At 36.7% G+C, this 7,854-nt stretch overlaps 1 pseudogene; it reads right to left on the reverse strand.

Moving 5' to 3' along the window:
- Window positions 1-5,711: 5,711 nt before the first annotated feature.
- Window positions 5,712-6,360, reverse strand: LOC112655750 (60S ribosomal protein L29-like; annotated as a pseudogene).
- Window positions 6,361-7,854: the final 1,494 nt, after the last annotated feature.

The raw sequence follows: 7,854 nt of genomic DNA on the forward strand, positions 1-7,854 counted from the left end.
AAAATCTTTTTTTTTTAAAGATCAGTTTTTGTCTTGAAAATAAGAGCACAAAATATTTTCTGTCCAAAGCTGAGGTTTGCTTCAATTCTACCTGTTACTATATTCTTGATCCTCTCTTTACCATCAAATGACCCATTTTTCCAATCCTGCTGCCCAGGCTGTTACATGACATAACCATCTTTCTGCCCAAATTGCTGGTCTGAATTCCTGAACTGTTTGCAGCTGAACTTTTGTCTTGGTTTCTATGCCCTTGCCTAGTATTATTAGTTTCTGATTCCTCTGAGTTATTTAGGTTCTATAATAAGCAGTTAATAAAAGCTGAATGAATAATCTTTTTTCTTCACCCTTCAATTTTGATTTAAATCAGTAGGTGCATTTACTATATGAAACAGGCACTGTGCTAGGAATTAGGCATATAATAATGAATAAGGGGGCTATTGGTACTAGAAGATCTCCTGCTTTTAGAGAACTTAAGAGGCTTATGGTAGAGAGTATACCTTGAATTACAATCCAATGTGATAAACTCTGGGTGAGATATGAGAACATGGACAGGATACATGACATAATTTGGGGGGAGTCAGCCCAGCCTTTGCCAAGTGATTTCCATGTTGGTTATGGAAGGTAAAGAAGAATCACCCAAGGAAGTGAGAATGGGGCAGAAGAGATGTATTTCAGATGGCAAGAGTACAGTCTGAAATGGTCCAAAATGAGAGACAACAAGGAGGTTTAATAATATGAAAGGAGTTACTTTTTATAGAAACATACAGTGAGGTGGTTGCTGAGAGGTTAAACTAGAAACAGGGATTAACTCATGTAGAGTCTCATACACTCTATTAAAGGCTTTTTGTCCTTCCCATTTCTGCACAGATAAAATTACATTACAAATTTTTATTAATATACACTAGTTTTGTGTGCATGATAATTTGGAAAAATTTACACAGCTTTCAATCTGGCTAGGCCTTGAAATTAATCTTTTAGTAGCTCGCAAAGGCCTGGTTCTTTTATACTTTCTGCTCTGCTCTTCTAAACATGCCTTATATTTAACAGAATTAATTATCTCCCCTCCCCGTTCCTCACTCAGACCAGACTGCCTCACAAATAAGTGGCTAATCATAGAATTCATATTGGTTGGTGAAGGTTTATACTTTCATCCTAGATGCCATTATCATTTATCCTATTGTGACAATTGTTTTGATTGTTTCTTGTTTCTTTCTTTTCCATTGATAAGCATGAGTTACTGTTATAATTGTATTTAATTTATTTTTTAAAATTTATTTATTCATGAGAGACACACACACGGGGGGGGGGGGGGGGGAGCTAGGCAGAGACACAAGCAGAGGGAGAAGCAGGCTCCAGGCAGGATCCCGGGTCCCCAGGATCACGCCCTGGGCCGAAGGCGGCGCTAAACCGCTGAGCCACCTGGGCTGCCCTAATTGTGTTTATTTAACTTCTGAAATTCAGAGAATAAAGTAAACTGCTAATAAGTTAGGATACTGCACGGTGCCTGGGTGGCTCAGTCAGTTAAGTGTCTGCCTTCTGCTCAGGTCATGATCCCAGGGTCCTGGGATCGAAACCCACCCCCACCCCCACCCCGCCAAACCCTGCATCAAGCCCTGCATTGGGTTCCCTGCTTGGTGGGGTGCTTTTCCCCCTCTTTCCATCGTTCTCCCCTCCGCACTGTGCTCTCTGGCTTTCTCTCTCTCTCTCTGTCAAGTAAATAAAATCTTTAAACAAAAAACCAAAAAGAATATTGCAGAGCTCAAAATAAAAACTCATTTTTATGTAGTATTTTGTATTTTAAAGTATTCCAAGTGCTACATTTTTTGGATAAAGCTTTTTTTCTGATAGTCATAATCATCAGAGACCTTGACATTTTAGCCAATATGATAAACAAAAGCTTTGGTGATATTTTTGCAAAAAAGAATCAGATGATAGACAAGAGACAGAGAAGGTCAGTTCAGTTTTAATTATGATGCCTGAATTTTCTATCATGGTTTATTTAGGTTTTGCTTCACAACCAATATTGAGTCAGAGAAAAATTAAATTAGGTGGATGGCTGGGATTTTCAAAACAATGGCTTTTACTCTGCTGTTTATACTCTAATATTTCAATTGAGCAGACACTAATCATAGTGCTTTTCTTAACCACTAATAACAACATTAGGAAACTTACAGAAAGTGTTATCATTATTATTCACAGTGAAATGAATGAGTTAGTGGTATTCATAGAAAAATGTACTCATTCTTTATTATCATCACACAGTAGACACTTAATTAGTGCATACTATTTGCCATGTGCTAAGTACTGAGGATTTAAAAGTAAGCAGGATAAAATTCATTAATTCATAGTCTGAATCCATGACAAGGTTAAGAGACTATTACAGTAGCAAAACAATAAATGTGAAACAAGTTGACTTTGATAAAAAATAAGTTCTTTCAAAAGTTTTTAGGAAGTGAGCCGATTAGTATCAGGAGTGTTTGTTGCTACACCTTCTGGTTGTCAGTCTGGAGAAGAAACCAAGACAATACGTGTACAATGGTTACTACCTACCTTGTGAGTCATCTAAACTACAGCTAGCGTCTTCTTGAACCAATGAGAGCATTTCAATTCTGCTAGACACACAGCAAATTTTTGACATTTAACAGATAATGTTGTTACAAAATAGAATTTTTAGTTTTATGGCAGGAAGCAGAAAAATTATTTCCCAAATCACAAAGATTTTATGAATTGGTTCCAGCGGCTTAAAATGCTGCTGAGGAGGACAGCCAAAATGGGATTCTGGAACGACCCTGTATTATCAACAAATTTCTCAATCCTTTTCTCTTATGCCACCTGTAGGGGTGTTGACCAAACTAATTCCAAGAGAGCATCCATGCCAAAACATGGCATTTGTGCCGTTTTATAGATGCCTTACATGAAAAGGGAATATTCTACTTGTTCAATTCTGCCAATAAACACTTTCCTCTCGTAAAATGTACATGGTTTACATAAGCTTTGATATTTTTGTCATTTTTAAGCACTTACCCACATCATAAATATTTTCTGCAGTTTTGTGAGTTACTTAGACCAGTATCATTTTCTATAATTTTAGTTAAATCATTAATGTCAGAGATTGATTCAGTTGTGTGTATAGTTGCCTTATAGACCCAGCATATTAAACAGTATTAAAAAGGGTTCTAATTCTACAAAGGAAAAGGCATTTAATTGCGATGCAGCTGTACGTTGCATTTGTCATCTGTTATACAAATGGGAGAGGGTGAGAACTACAAAATATCCAGGACCTATCATTTATTCCTAATCATCATAATTACCATTAATCATTATTCATCAGCTCCTCACACATATTCTCTATCCCTTTGGACATATGATTTGGCATCACTAAATATGTCATGCTTGTTCTTGAGTACTGGCTAAAACTGTATAGGTTTACAAAAAAAAAACAACTTGAAAGGAAATAGATCAGAGGGCACATGCATACATTTATGTTCTTTAGTATAATTAAATATTTATGTTTAGATTTGTACATATGGCAAGTCATTATCCTCAAAAATGCAATGAATTTCTTTCCCTGAAGAAAAACTATGTTCTGATTTGATACAATATGAAAATGTAAGTTATATAACAATCATAATACAGTGATAGCACAGAAGAGTAAGGTGGGGAAAGAGGTTATAGTATGTTGTATTGTTTATCTCCCTCTTTTTTTCTGGAAAAGTGATGATATAGTGCAAAATTTTAGGATTTCGTATACATGGAATTCTGAAAACAGCATAAGGCAATCTGTGACTGTTGGAAATGAATATTCTTGTCACACAATATAACCCACAAAAACTCATCTACTCCCAGGAGATTTTTTTCACAAGCTACAGAGTGAACAGTAAAGCTCAAAATTCTTCCCAAAGAATATTGGATGAGGCAAGTAAGTGAATAAGCCGTGTCTGACAGTAGATCCATTTCATCATTGCTTGGTTTACTTTCGGTGCCTAGTATCAATTAGTACTGATTGTCCTTTACCTTTCCTCCTGATAGGATTGAAGACATCACCCTGCAACTGTTTCGAGGACTAGTACGATGACAATTAGAGGAAAGAGCTCTAGTCATCCAAATTAACCCAAAATACACCTGTGAGTAATTGCATCCATGCTTAACTCTTTAATAGCTAATTTGAGAAAGGTCTTTTTTTTCCTCCACAATGCTAAATTATTCCCTAAAGAAGGCATCAGATTCTTCTTCGCTTTGGTAGTCCATAATTTAATCATTTGAATCAGATCAGTGAATCAGATCATCACTAAAGACTCTGGCAGCTCTAAAATGTTATGATTTTTCACGGAAGGAGAGATTTCTCCCTAGAGCTTTTTCCTCTATTTTTTTTGCCATGGAGCCAGGTTTATAACAACGAAGTATTCTCGCTGATATTAAATATGATAAATCTCCCACAGGGAGCTCAGAGCATTTCCACATATATAGCGTCCAACATTAGTGCTGACACAAACAATGCTTGCAAGGATACAGAGAGAAACTCAACAATTAACGCATTTGGGGCCTCTAATAACTCAAGAGTGTATTTTGATTCCCTAGCTCCGTAGTTTCCACTGTATTCCTTAATGCTAGCTGAACCCTACATGCCTTAAAGGGACTAGAAGTAAAACAAACAAACAAAAAACCCCAATATTAGGAAAATATTTTTGACTTTGTAAACCCTTGAAAGGGTCTCAGTGATGCCAAGCATTTTCTGGAACACATTTTTAAAACTATTGTAATCAAATCCTTATCATTTAATAATTCAGTTATTCAATATTCATTTGCCAAGTGTCTTCTGTGTGATGGAGATCCTGATAGTTACTAGGAATGTAATGCTCAAAAGATAATACCCCTGGCTGGTAAAGCTATATAGATGAGTAGAGAATACTGAGGAATAAATAGGTGACCACAATGCTATATAGCTAGTTTTGTCTGTAGGATGCTTCTAGACAATATAAATCTAAAGCCAAAATCATGAGAAATCAGAAAATTAAAAACAAAAACAAAAACCTTAGGGATGGGTGTGTCACCTAGATACCTTCATATCCAAACCTCTAACCATTAGATGAACTAAATGACTCTTTAGGAAGAATAAGAACAGTTTTGTTGATCAGGTTCTTATACACAGATCTGGCTTCTTGAGAAATACTGTCACATACCTATTTTTCAGGTTCCTGGAACATATGAGGCAGAAAATTAATGGTGAGAAAAAAAAGATGTCTTTACCTATATAAGTAGCTACAGTAACTTTTTAAATCACTATTATCCATTATCTAAACATCTCTTGACCCATTGTTTATGTGGTGTCTGTTTGGCAATATTCCAAACCTACCTAAGATGAACCAATAACTTTCTTGGCACCTGCTCCTAGATATAGAATCTGCTGTGGAAACATAGACAACGGGGTTTTAGTCCATGGTCATGCTAAGAAAGGACATACATTCACTGATTGTTGAGTGCAGGATTCTACACAGAAATTGAGGAGATCACTTATTACGGTGCACAAATATTCTACATTCTTGGTGCTTATCTGCTCAACACATAAATTTTTAAGAGAGATAAGTTAAAATCCTTCAATCTGATTTTGGAATTGACCATTCATTCACTCACTCATTCATTAATTCACTCATTCACTATTTATTTATTTATTTATTTATTTATTTATTTATTTATTTATTTATTTTGACAGGTCCTGCCGCAGGTTTATTTGTACAAATAGCACAGGAGGACACCAGGCCCATGCAGAGGGAAGCCCAGGGGTCATACCAGTCCTTCTGTCCTCACACTGGCAAGCAGAAGCCTCTACACTGGAGACTTTCTGGGGACCTGGGCACCTTTGGGAGCCTGCGCTGCAGGAGTAGAAGCAGGAGCCAGAGCTGGGGTCGCAACTGCAGCCTAGGCCTTGGTTTGAGCCTTGGCCTTAGCCTTTGGCCGGCAGAGCCTGAGACCTTTGGCAATGCGGGCACGAGCATGTTTCCTGAGCTTGGGGTGAGCGATGTAGGCAAATAGATTGAGCTTGCAGCTGCCGCCCTTTGGGATCTTGGGATTAACCACCTTGGGCTTGACAAGAGCCTTGGTAGCCTCAGCACTCACAGTCATGGCCTTGGCATTGTTAGCCTGCATCTTCTTTAGGCCCTTCTTGTTGTGCTTCTTGGCAAAGTGCATGTTCCTCAGGAACTTGGGGTCTACCCCCTTAAGAGATTCATATCTTTGTGACAGGGGTTTCTTGATGCCATTTCTGTGCCATTTTCGTGACTGGTTGTGCGTGGTGTGGTTCTTGGACTTGGCCATGTCTGCACCAAAGCCCGCGGCTCCCCGAAGAGAAAAAGTCATTCACTTTTTATGTTATGATTCCATGTTATCAGGCACATAGAGTTTTAGGATTGTTTTCTGGAATTAAACAGAAAATAAATGCAAATACTTTTTTGTGTGTTTTCACTCTATTTGCTTAATCACAACTTTAAAAATTGATTTTGTTTTCCATTTTAGTGATCAACCTGATCTTTCTTACTCTTTTATGTTCTTTCATTAATCAAAACTTGCATTAACATCTTTTTCTGGTGCTTGAATTGGAAACTTAGTTTATTTTCAATCTTAACTTGTTTTTTAATCCATGCATTTAAAACCATAGCCTTTACAATTTAACAGTAAGTGCTTTTTATGTCTTTGCTTATTATGTCTTTGCTTATACCATCTCACTTTTGCCTCCTTTTTCTTCCTTCTTCTTGGAGTAAATTCTCGAATAATTCTTTCAGAATGGATCTGTGAGTGAGACACTTTCTGAGACCTCGCACAACTCAAAATTGTTTTTGTTTATCTCTATTGCCCAGTGATGGTTTACCTAAGTGTAGGATTCTTTCTTTCTTTTTTTTTTTTTTTGTATATTTTTTATTGGAATTCGATTTGCCAACATATATCTTTTTTTTTTAGAAGATTTTATTTATTTTTTTCATGAGAGACACAAGAGAAAGACAGAGACACAGGCAGAGGGAGAAGCAGGCTCCATGCAGGGAGCCTGATGTAGGACTTGATCCTGGGACCACAGGGTCACGCCCTGGGAAGAAGGTAGACACTAAACCGCTAAGCCACCCAAGCGCCCCCTATGGTAAAGATTCTAAGTCCAAGGTTACTCTCCTTCAGATCTCTGAAAACTAATTCACGTTATTTTAACATTCAGTATTAATAAGATATTGTCCTGGTTACTTGACTTGTACTCCTTTGCGAATATAAGCTACTTGTTTCCTTTTCTAGAAGTTTTTAGGAATTCTCTCTTTATTCTCACTTTTCTGAATTTATGTTATGTCCAGGTTTGAGGACAGGTTATTTTTCATATATTTATTAAAGTTACTTAGTCTATTCTGCATTCAGGGGATCTTTTCAATTTTAAGATACCCACCAGTTGTTTTTTTCCTGCTAATTTGAGACCTTGACTACTATTGCTTTATCATTTCTCTTTTTAAAATCCATTTTGATTTATTAATTTTTCTTAAAATCTTATCCTTTCTGCTTTATGCAATCGTGTGAAACATATTCAGTTTAACACCTATAAACAAAAATTCTGCTATCTGAATAACCCAGGCCTCTAATTCTGCTGTTTGCTAATTCTGTTGACGTTGGCCTACAGTGACAGATTCCTACTGTCTTTTCTAATTATAGATTGTGAACTCCTGTTCAGCAGGGGTTTAGTAGAGAGAATCCATTGAGGTTTGGTTTGGAAGTACATTTTCCTGAGGATTTTTATATTTGCTACTCTTAGATGCACCCAGCGCCATTAACAGTCCTGTACCAGGTTTTGTTACATTTTTTAAAATAAATATATTTTTTATTGGTGTT

The sequence above is a fragment of the Canis lupus genome, chromosome X (genome assembly GCF_003254725.2).
Source record: "Canis lupus dingo isolate Sandy chromosome X, ASM325472v2, whole genome shotgun sequence".
In the NCBI taxonomy this organism is placed as follows: Eukaryota; Metazoa; Chordata; class Mammalia; order Carnivora; family Canidae; genus Canis; species Canis lupus.